General features: G+C 38.8%; 1 long non-coding RNA gene and 1 pseudogene across 2 annotated transcripts in view; one reads left to right on the forward strand and one right to left on the reverse strand.

Moving 5' to 3' along the window:
* Positions 1-11,895, reverse strand: part of LOC107400960 (uncharacterized) — a 539,198-nt gene that overhangs the window by 17,058 nt on the left and 510,245 nt on the right. The window contains exons 4-6 of one of the 2 annotated variants that reach the window (XR_013042855.1): positions 10,684-10,753; positions 10,084-10,195; positions 1,560-1,786 (exon numbers count right to left, since the gene is read on the reverse strand). This is a non-coding gene — a long non-coding RNA (uncharacterized LOC107400960). The remainder of the gene's footprint in view (positions 1-1,559; positions 1,787-10,083; positions 10,196-10,683; positions 10,754-11,895) is intronic. The other variant, XR_013042856.1, reaches the window with a different exon arrangement.
* On the forward strand, positions 3,883-4,226 carry LOC102914810 (large ribosomal subunit protein eL37-like; annotated as a pseudogene).

Below are 11,895 nucleotides of genomic sequence, written 5' to 3' on the forward strand. Positions count from 1 at the left end.
ATTCACAATGAACCCACTGTAAAGCTTTGGGTTAAAATTTTCATTGATGCCATTTGTGAATTTTCTAAATTGTGCACCATTGGATAACAGTTTTCTACCGTGGGCACTAGATATTTAATTTTTCTCTTTCTATTTTCAATACCAAATGCTACAAACGGAATTTGCTTACATATGTGAGCCTTATGTTTTCCTCTAGGAAAAAAAAAAGAAACAACAAAAACAAAACTCTCTTATTACCTACTGCTAGTTTTCAGTGTGAGTTGGTTTGTTTTTGTTTTCCTTTTCTGTTGGTGCCATTTTTCTGTTTGTCCTTCCCTACAGCAAGATCCTCTGCTTTAATTCCTACACCTACATCCTTTATGTCACCATCTGAAAAGAAAACTTTATTATTTTGCTCTTCTTTAGAAGTACTTCTCATTTCAGAAGTAACTTACAAGGATCAGTCACAGGGATTTCAAGTGGAATGGGTGTGAGGCTTGCTCTAGGTAGCTATTGCTTTCTTATTAATCACCTGAAATATACGGGGGAGGGAGGAATGAAGAGTTATTCCTGTTTTTTTCCACAGCTCTGCAGTAGTTCTCCGGTGGGTTCTGTGCCAAGATTTGGGATAAAGGCTGGGCATGTCTTCATGGCCATTCATTCCTACATGTGGAAGTTGAAGCCACAACTGGAACTATTGGTGAAAACTTTTCTAATTATCTCTATTTGATTTCCTGACTTTCTTCTGATGTTGTTAATAGATTTCCAGAACAATCAAGAAGGGAAGTAACTTGAGCCTAGGTGGTCTTGTTCAAAGTTCTTACTTTTAAGAGTTCTGCTGTGTCAAATGGGGGTGGCCCATGCCTTTAATCCCAGCACTTGGGAGGCAGAGGCAGGCAGATCTTTTGAGTTTGAGGCGCCTTGGCTACAGAACGAGCTCCAGGACAGTTGGGGCTGTTACACAGAGACACTCAGTCTCAAAAAGCAAACAAAACAAAAGAGTATGCCCTGGAGCACCACACACACACCACTACCACCTTTTCTTTATTTTTTTCCTGCTGTTTGGGTTCAGCTCAAGTGTTAACATCACAAAGCATTAGCACAGGAGAAATTGTATTTCCTTTCTTTCCTTCCTTCCTTCCTTCCTTCCTTCCTTCCTTCCTTCCTTCCTTCCTTCCTTCCTCCCTCCCTCCCTCCCTCCCTCCCTCCCTCCCTCTCTCCCTCCCTCCCTCTCTCTCTCTTTCTTTCTTTCTTTTTCTTTAACTGGGAGGGTTGTTCTTTTTTAACATTTATTTTATTGTTTGTTTAGAATTTCATATATTTCATTTCCCCTCCACAAAGTACCCTATCCAACTCCCTTCCTCTCTTCTTCTTCCCACTCCCTCTCAACTTCATGACTTCTTTAAACATACACATATAAACACACACACACACACACACATACACACACACACACACACATCAATGAACTCAGTAGGTTGTATGTATACATATATTTTTCATATCATGTTTAGAATTGACTGAAAAAAAATGAACACATACACACATGACTTGTTGAGTCCATTTAGTGTTGCTCATACCTGTGTGTTTAGGAATGGCCTCTTGGGATTGGATAAATTGTCAGAAGGTTCATTTTTGGACAAGACTGATTTTCCTTTTCTCAGCAGCCCTCAATTGCCTGTATCTCTTCATCTGGGGTGAGGTCTTACGAGATTTGCTCCTCTCTTGCTGGTATGTCCACTAGCATTGTTGGTATACAAGGCTTGTTTAGGCAGCCATATTGCTGAGTTTTCACGGGGGCGTATCCCTGTTGAATACAGAAAACACCGTCACAAAACAGATGTTCTGGTCCTCTGTATCCTTTTCTGAGATGTACCCTGAGCCTTAGGTGTAGGGGTTCTGTTGTAGATATATGAGCTGGGCAGTGAACAGTCAGGTATTCTCAGTTTTGACCAGCTGAGGATTTCTGTGATAGTGTCTCTCCACTGCAAAAGGAAGGTTCTAAAAGAGCTACACACTAACCCGTGGGTACAAGGGTAAGTTTTTAGAATGCTGCTGGGAATTACATTGACTTAGGAAAGTGCCAGTAGGGGCTTCTCCATGGGCATTCATGATTCCATCAGCCACAGTAGTTGACTATGCTAACACTATCAGGCAAGAATTCTCATCTACTGAGTGGACACTGATGCTACGTGTTACACCCAAGGAAAGTGCCACTATTGTATCCCTAGGTGTATCTTATCCTGCTGGTCACTGTTGTGATTTGTAACTTTACAACTGAATAGGGTTTTTAATTGCCATTCTCCTCTGGTAGCATCTACAGCACAGGATGTTGTGAGAGCTAGTCCTAAGGCAGATTCCAGATTGATTCCTTCATGGCCTAAGTCTGAAGTGTATGGTGTCTTAAGAAATAAGAGCTTACGTTAAAGTTCTGGTTGGCCTACATTGTTCTGGGATTCTCCCAAGCTCCCCTGACTGCTAAGTCAAAGGAAGGTTCTGGATGCCTGGCACCATGGGTTTTTGTTAGACAGCTGCTCTTGGGGGGAGCACTCTTACCCCAAGTTATGTGACTTCGTTTATATTATTGGTATGTTCATACGCATATATTCCTATACATTATGTAAGTATTTTTAGGTTAAAAATAAAATAATGATTTTGTTGTTTTTTTAATTCTCCTTAGTATTTTTTATCCCTCCTTTCCCTCAGTATTCTTAATAACCAACATGAAAGCCAACACTTTTTAACCATTTCTTGGCTAAATATCATCTTATTAGTTACTGCCTATTAAATTAATGTAATTTCCCTCCACCCCTCAATCTCTACTTTAAGTGTTTTTCTTTCTTTTTTTATTATATATATAAAATCTAGTGTTTAATGAAGGCTTTTGTTCATCTATTAGGTAACATTTCTGTATTTGTTTCTTTGCAAGCTGAATTATATAGTTCTTCCAAAGTATAATTAACTTTCTCTGGAAAGATTTCAATTTTATTCTACAGGTCAGATTTTAATGTTCTGATATTTCATTCAGAATTTTTGAATTTTAATTCAAAAGGGAAATTGGCTTGTGATTTTTTTATATCATGTTTAAGGCTGACTAAAATAAAATTGAACATAAAATTGAGTTTTAAAAAGTTCCATTTAAATTTAATACTGATGACAGGAAGTGGTCTGTGTGGTAAAAACTAAAATGCATTGATGAGCAGATACTTGTTTTATAGAGAAACATCTTCAATTTTCTAAACTGTCTCTTTGTCTTGGAAGGCATAGGTAACATTGTTCAAAACATAGATAACGGTAATTACGGATGAAAATATCACTAGAAGTGCTGACGGCAAATTTGAGTGTGCATCAAATAGACACTGAATGAACAGCTGAGCAGTCTCAGAATGACTGACAGACACAGTCAGATTTGGTGCCCTCTGTATATGCACTAGTTAGTTTCATCAACTTGAGGGCCCCTAAATAACACGGAAAGAGAGTCTTGATAAGGGATTGTCTACCTAGACCAGGTCGGCCTGTGCACATATCTATGGGGAGCCATCTGAATGACATTGACTGATAAGGGAAGACTCGACCCACGGTGGACAGCGCTATTCTTGAGTTTAGACTCTAGATAAGAGTAGGGAAGCTATCTGAGAACTGAACACGCACACATTCGTTCTCTCTTTCTGCTGTGGATGTGATGGGAATGGGTGTTTTTAGTCCCAGCTACACTTTAATTCCCTACTATGATGAATTATACCTTGAAATTGTGAGCTATGAATGAGTTTTGAGGTAAATAAACCCTTTCTTCCCTAAGTTTGGTTAGGGAATTTAATCACAGCAATGGAGATGAAACCAGAGCAGGTTGTAATGTAACATTTAGTATTTTTTTCGCTCTTTGGCCCCCGTAGCAGAAGCAAGATGACGAAAGGAACATCATCCTTTGGAAAGCGTCGCAATAAGACACACACGCTGTGCCACCACTGTGGCTCTAAGGCCTACCACCTTCAGAAGTCGACCTGTGGCAAGTGTGGCCCAGTGCAAGAGAAAGTGTAACTGGAGTGCCAAGGCTAAGAGACGAAACACTACCAAGACTGGGCGGATGAGGCACCTGAAAATTGTCTATCGAAGATTCAAACATGGATCCCGTGAAGGGACAAAACCTAAACCCAAGAGGGCAGCTGTTGCAGCATCCAGTTCATCTTGAGGAATTTCACTCAGTCATAAAATAAATGTTCTGGTTTCAAAAGAAAAAAGAAAAAAAAGTATTTTTCCCTAACACCTCCATCCAAAACTCTCACGCCAAGGCTTAAATTTTCATTTGAAAAGAATACAGGAAGCAGAAAAATTTCACACCATAATTAAGAAATCAGAAAAATCCATAATGACACATCTTGAGAATGAACTCAGCTTCTTCAGGAGCTTAAGGAAACACAGGAGTAAATGGAAAGGAACGATGAACTAAGGGCAAAGCACATATCTGACAATTGAGAGGACTTGACCAGCGGCTGGATTTGAGCAGTACCATGAAACTGTTCCTAACTTGACCAGGCATAACTTTTGTTATAGTGATGTACCCAAAAGTCCATATTTGTAGAGACTTTTTCGAAATTGTGTAAGAGCGATATACATTGCTTTAATTTTGGAAATAAAAAGAGGAATGTGGGGCATGTTCTTTGTATGTGCGATAGAGCAAGTTTTTTTCTGATTTGCATGTCACTTTTAGTGACAGCTTTTGTTTAAACATCCTAAGATGGTGACACTTATTCTTGTATTTGTCTTAAGTTTTATTTAATTTTTGTTGGAAATGTTTTTTTCAAACAATTGTATTAATATTTTCATCATAGTATTTTTAAGTTTTTATGTGTGAGAGTGTGAACCTGCATAAGTTTCTGTGTGTATCATGTACATGCAAGATCCTACAAAACAGAAGAGGGTGCCAGATCACCTGGAACTGGAGTGGCAGGTGATTGTGTGTCACCATCTGGGTGCTGGGATCAAAACCTGCATCCATTACAAGAGCAATAAGTACTCTTAACCAGTGAGCCACATCTCTAGCCACTCAAATGTAGCAGGAATCTTAAAAGTTCTTATTGATAAAATCAAACCTGAGCCAGGTATTGGGGTGAACTGGAAGATCAGAGAGACAGAACAAGCCACAGCTACCTCACCTGGCCGACTTCTCAGCTGGTCTTGTTTCCTCAGACTGGAAGCCTCTGTGTCCTCATATCCGAATGGCTCTCAGCTGAACTGTGCTGCTAGAAGCCTGAAAGCTTAACCAGCCAAATGCTTCTAGTTACTGGTCCTCATGCCTTATATACCTTTCTGCTTTCTACCACCACTCCCTTGGATTAAAGGCTCACTTTCTGGGATTAAAGGCATGTGTCACCATGCCTGGCCGTTTCCAGTGTGGCCTTGAACTCACAGAGATCCACAGGGATTTCTACCTCTGGAGTGCTAGGATTAAAGGTGTGAGTGCCACCATTTTCTAGCCTTTGTATCTAGTGGCTGTTCTGTCTCTGAGCCCAGATAAGTTTATTAAGATGTACAATATTTTGGGGAACACAATACCACCACACTCAAGTTACCAAAATTCTTATAACTTTACTTGACTATGCATCTGAATTCTATTTAAATTATGAGTATGCAGATGTACATGTATGTATATTTATAATGTGTGTGTGTGTGATTATGGGTATGTGCACCTTAGTCAGGTACCTGTGGTGATGAGAGACATAGATCCCTCTAGAGCTGGAGTTACAGGTGGTTCTAGCAGTCCAATCTGGGTGCTCGGAACAGAACTCCACTGCAGGTTTAGTGCATGCTTTTGACAGATGAGTCATCTCATAAAGTGTTTGAGGACAAGACTTTGCTTAATATATTTCAGGTGCCTAATATTTTTAAATTCTATATTTTATATATAAACCAAATTATCTATGGTTACTTAGCTATTCTTAAAGAACTTGCTTTAACTGATAACTAAAATCTAAATTGTATGCATTGATGGACTACAACATATGTTTCAATGCATGAATATTTCATGTGATGCTTTTATTGGTAAACATATCTACCTCCTCAAACAGTTTTCAATTCTTCACAGTCAAATCCAGTTCCCATTTTAAATCTCATTAATTCCTTTTAACCCACAATGTCCTCAATATTAAGCAATCTGTACAATTATGTTTTTTTCTGTTTATGGCAAATTGGCAAATATAAAATGGAATAGTGTTTCCAATCTTTCTTGTTAAACTATTTGAAATTTTTGCCTATATGTTTCTTTCACTGTACTGTGTCCTCATTTGGATTTATTGTCATTGGTAATATATTCATCCTTACTTCTATCTTACTTTGAGCTAAAACTTGTCTCTCCTTTTATATTTTGTTGCTGGTATCTTTATTTTCTGCTTTTGAATAAATTGACTCTGTTTTCTCACTACAAATTTCCTTTTTCTCAAGATTCTTTTCTACATAAAGATTCTACTAGAAAATTCTTAGAATTGATAAACCTTTCAGCAAAGTGCCACAGTCTCCCCTACAAATGCAGAGATCATCCTGAAAAAGGAGGCAGAAAGATTGTAATGGCCAGAGGTGGAGGAGGACCAGACCACCATAGTATATCTTTGACATGACTGGACCCCTGCATTTGTAAAACCTTAGCAATTGTGATTGCTTGAACAAAATCAAGCCAGTCAATATTCCAGCACCGATAGGGAGGATTCATAAGTGCATTCTAAGAACTGTGACACTGTAATACTCTGAGTTGTGAGAGTGTGAGTGAGGTAAAAATACAAGTAGCATTTTAGTTCGTTTTCTAATTTCAATGAAATAATCTACCATGACACAAGATCTTATACCTTCAAAAGCATCAGTGAGCTGTTAAATTCAGAAAGGGAAGATTTATTCAATTGCTTCATGCAGCTTGGAACCTAAGATAACACGAGCAATTGTTAACTTTAGAATATTCTGTTCTGTTCACATTGTTTTTACATTAAAATTATACATGCACATGTATTGACTATGGTTGTCCATTTCTAGGAATTTGGGTATTCTTGTTTTAAAAAAAAGCAGCCTATTTTAAGATTTTATTTTACATATTTTATTTTTATTTTGAGGGGAATCCAAATATCTACACCATGAACTTAAATTCCTATGGCTGCCAGAACTGACGGAGAATTATCAAGGCAGCGCCAAGTTCACTCAAGACTGTCTACGGCGCTCTTATAGTTATAGACAAACCAAAATATTGACAAGATCTTCTCAAAACAGCATGTATAACTTGTGGCTGAAATAAGCCTGATGTAAGAAAGAATACAGATGGTAGTATAATCATAGGCTGGGTCTACGAGATGCCAAACAACCCATTCAGAAGTGAAAGGCTCAGTAGATCAGTTGGTGGGTTTTGTGTACATGCCATCAAGCAGCAGACTTTACTGACTTCACAGAATTGACTGGCTCTTCGACTCCACTTTAGCAGATGTTTCTCTATAATATAGGATCATTATTACTTGTCAAATCTGTAACTCAAATAAGTTCTATGAATAATGAACTCCTTCCCTGCTTCAAAAGAACCTAAAAGTCCCACTGTCTCCACCCTTTCTCTGAAACTCATTCCTATAGATCATTCTCAGATCTTCCATCTTATCCCTAGACCTACCACATGGTCCCCACCATGAAATTCTGCCTCACGCCATATGTACTCTAAAGGAAGGCAAACAAGTGGTGATAGACCAGAACTGTGGTCCATTGAAATCTTCCCTTCCTTATTTTTGTCAATTTTGTCATGAAATGCAGCAAACATTGAGAGACAGATAAAAGTAGATGAAATAAATGAACAAACAGAAAAATGAAAATGCATGAAAAAGTACTCAGAAACTTACACTGGAGAGTTGCTCATGTGAATATTAACTAATGATACATAAACATTAATAGTCTTGAGGAAGAAAATTCAGGTACCATTATGACTTTGATTCTTCTACTTTGTTAAAACTCATATTGGTTATTTTTTTGAAGGAGCATTTAGGGCATGGACAATGCGATGTATCTTTGCTCAGTGTGATGGGGACCTGAAGGAGGTGCTTTGAAATCATGTGGGGACAATAAATAAAGCTTTCTAATGACTGATTAAAGATGGCAACTACAACTTTCAGAAACCATGATTTCCCATGCTTCATGGCATAAATGCCTATTACTGAGAGCAGGCAGTCCCTTAAGAATGGGCAGAACGTCTTGTTCACTCCATCTATGGTGATGAAAGTTTTGCTGGGTATATTAATCTAGGCTGGCATCTGTGGTCTCTTATTGTCTGCATTACATCTGTCCAGGACCTTCTGGCTTTCAGAGTCTCCATCGATGGGTCTACCTTTATAAGTCACTTGGCCTTTTTCCTTTGCTGCTCCTAATATTCTTTCTTTATTCTGTATGTTTAGTGGTTTGATTAATATGTGGCAAGGCCCTCTGCATAGCAAGAAGGTTGTGTAGCATGATCTGCTTGGGGGAGCCCCTGGCAGTAGAATCAGAGCCCATCCCTGGTGCGTAAGCCGGCCTTTTGGAACCCACTTCTATGATGGGACCCCTTGCACAGCCTTAGGGCAGGGGTTGGGGGAGGCTTGGATCTGCCTCTACTAAATGTACCTCCTTAAGGAGGCTTTACCTTCTTGTAGGAAGGAATGGAGGGTGGGTTGGGAGGGGGAGGCTGGGGAAGTAGGAGGAGGGAAGAAGGGAATCTTTGGTATGTAAAATAGACAAAAAATTTCTTAATAAAAAAAGAATGGCTAGAAAAATTTTATAGGAAAAAAAAGTTTTTCTAAAGTAGAGCATATGTATGAGCCTCTATCACTCTCTTTCCTGTTAATGTCTTATTTATCTTATTTAGTAGCCCTTTAAGATTTGACATACTGTGTGGAGGTTTTTCCTCCAGGAATCCAAATGATTTTTAACGTGTGGCCAGAAAAATCTTTCTTTTTCTTTTTTTTTTTTTTTTTGGTTTTTTGAGACAGGGTTTCTCTGTGTAGCTTTGCGCCTTTCCTGGAACTCTCTTGGTAGACCAGGCTGGCCTCGAACTTACAGAGATCCGCCTGCCTCTGCCTCCCGAGTGCTGGGATTAAAGGCATGCGCCACCACCGCCCGGCCCCAGAAAAATCTTTCTTACTTTGTGGTAATTTGAATGTAATTGGCCACCATAATTTCATAGAAAGTGGTGCTATTAGGAGGTGTGGCTTTGTTGGAGTGGATATGGCCTTGTTGGTGGAAGTATGCCATTGTGGGGGCGGGCTTTGAGGTTTCCTATGCTCAGGATATCGTCCAGTGTGTCAGTTGACTTCCTGTCGCCTGCAAGATGTAGGACTCTCAGCTACACCTCCAGCACCACATCTGACTGCATACTGCCATGCTCCCATGAACCTCAGAAACTGTAGGAGAGTTACCCCAATTAAATGATGTTTCCTTTATAAGAGTTGCTGTGTTCATGGTGTCTTTTCACAGCAATAGAAATCTTAAGACATATCTATTATGTACAATGAATAATTTAGCTACTTTGATACATATAAACAAATGCAGAAGTAGATTAATTAGCCTTAAAACTCAACATAATAAAAACAGAGTATCTTAGTATCTACTACAAAAATGTAGATGTCTTGTTTGCTTTCATTGCTGTCCTCATTTTGTATTTTCTTGGGCTCCTTTGTATAATTCGTATTTGTATAATTGCTTTGATTCTTTCCTTTCCAGATAATTAGTTAATGAGCTTATATGAAGCACCTACTCTGTGTCAGAATTGAAACTGCTTAAGGATCTTGTTTAACTTTCAAACTTGTAAAGGTGCCAAATGATTACATTTGAGCAAGCAGTGCTTGCTCAGATTTCTGCTCAGTATTATTACTTATATTTGTATTAAAACATAACTCTTATGGTCTTACAATCTTATTCCAAACTCAAGTGCATTAAAGGGCCAGTGGGTTAGATTTAAATCCACACAGACATAGTGAACCATTTAAAACTATGAGTATTGCATGTTTGCAGTCTCCATTGTGGATTCAGGCTTGTTTGGAAGGGGCAAACACCCTGGCACAACCTCCATGTTGGGTTGTGGTCCTGGCTTAGGAGTCATAGGAGGCTGGGTCTCACCTTCTTAGGCCTTGGGGAATCCTGTCATTGTCTTCCATTTTAAAGTTATCTTCTCAGCTACAGAGGGTGGTCAGCCACAGTGGGAATGTGAGGAAGATCCAGTAGATCATGCCTGGGTGAGGAGATACGTGGTCAATAATGAAATGATTCAGGCAGCCTTGGTCCTCCAAGAGGAGTGCTCTGTGACGAATGGCAAAGGAATCTCAATCTCTGGCCAGTATCATACATATCAACAGGGTCTTGAACTCTTAGTTTTTCTTTGAAAAACCCATATTTTCTTCAGTTTTCACTACTTTGGAGGCCATCTGTACCAAAGTATGCTATGAAGGCAATTGAAGAGGACTATCAGTTTAAAGGGAAAAAAGAAAAAATGCTTGATGAGGGGACTGGATTTGCCAGTCAGGACACTAAGCTCATTCATTATTTGTCCCCATTATCATGGTATGTCTTAATTACTCTTGTCTGGCTTTCCACCCAGGGTTACTATGTTATAGCTGGTTTTCTGTCCATCCCTCATCAATAAAGCCTGTTTAGTATTCATGTTCATTGGAATAGCCCTCTGTTGGAGAGGTGCAGCAGAAATAAAAGAGACTAAAATACCTGGAAATTTCTAGAGTTGCTCCAACAGTAACCTAGTTCCAGAGAGGGCCTTTAGTGTATCTTCTGAAACCTGGGAACAAAGAAAGACCTTCCATTTGATTTTACTTGGAATTTCTGGTGCAGCCTGACTGTGCCTGGAGGTGAAAAATAAAGGACCAAGGTTGGTAAACACTTGCTACATCATTTGGGATTGTTGAAGTAGTTATTCATTCATGTTTTTGCATTTAAATCATTATTTTGCAAAACAAAAAGGAAAGCTTAATGTATCAAATGGCACTATAAACGAGTAGCATGCATGTATGAAATGGCTTTGTTGCTGTGACAAGTCTTCTCTTAGTCAAAGCAAATCAGGTGAGACCCTGTTCTAATTTGTTGCATATAATCCCAGGCAATACAAATTTTGAAAATTAAAAAGAAAAGAACAAGGACCATCTTCAAACATCTGATCACTATTAGAAGTTTCAGTTTTTCTCTCTCACACTGATGCACAAACCACCACCACCAATTCTGTTTACTGGTTTTAGTACTGCTCTTGGACAGATAGCTCATCTGTGTTTTATCAGCTGTCTCTATCATTAAAGCTTATTGTAAAGTAAGATATCATTGGTATCTTTTATTATTTGTCTAGGAGAGGCTGAACAAGGTGAGAAGCATAAATGAATTCAGTTTTACAGTACACTGTTTTAAACAAATATCACTAACTACACACAGACACAGACACACACACACACACACACACACACACACACACACACACCCCTAATTATCATTTCTTACACATCCCTCCAAATACCAAACCTATAGTTCAAAAGCCACACACATGACAGGCAGTAAATATATTCCCCCTAATTTAAAATGTATTGCAAAACACCCCCTGCACTATGTTAACCTATACTAAATCACATCCTACACCCAAAGTTTTACTGGTGTTTGCCTACTTTGGGTTCAAAATGGAAAACAACACTAACTCTGATTTCTAGATATCTGCTATAATAAAACTAAAATACAGAGAATGACCCTCTACAAGAAAAAGACCTAAAACTGCTGGAGAGATTGACTTGAACTATAATAGAAAAACAGAATCAACCAAAATACTTTGGGTTTTTGGTGTGCTTTCCAAAGACTTTGTGTTGTGACAGTCAGGGTTGCTCTTCACATTTTTGTACATTTCCAAGGCTCTTTCTGAAGCCAAGCCAGAACGGAGACCCAGAT

The sequence above is a fragment of the Peromyscus maniculatus genome, chromosome 10 (assembly GCF_049852395.1).
Source record: "Peromyscus maniculatus bairdii isolate BWxNUB_F1_BW_parent chromosome 10, HU_Pman_BW_mat_3.1, whole genome shotgun sequence".
NCBI classification, from domain to species: domain Eukaryota; kingdom Metazoa; phylum Chordata; class Mammalia; order Rodentia; family Cricetidae; genus Peromyscus; species Peromyscus maniculatus.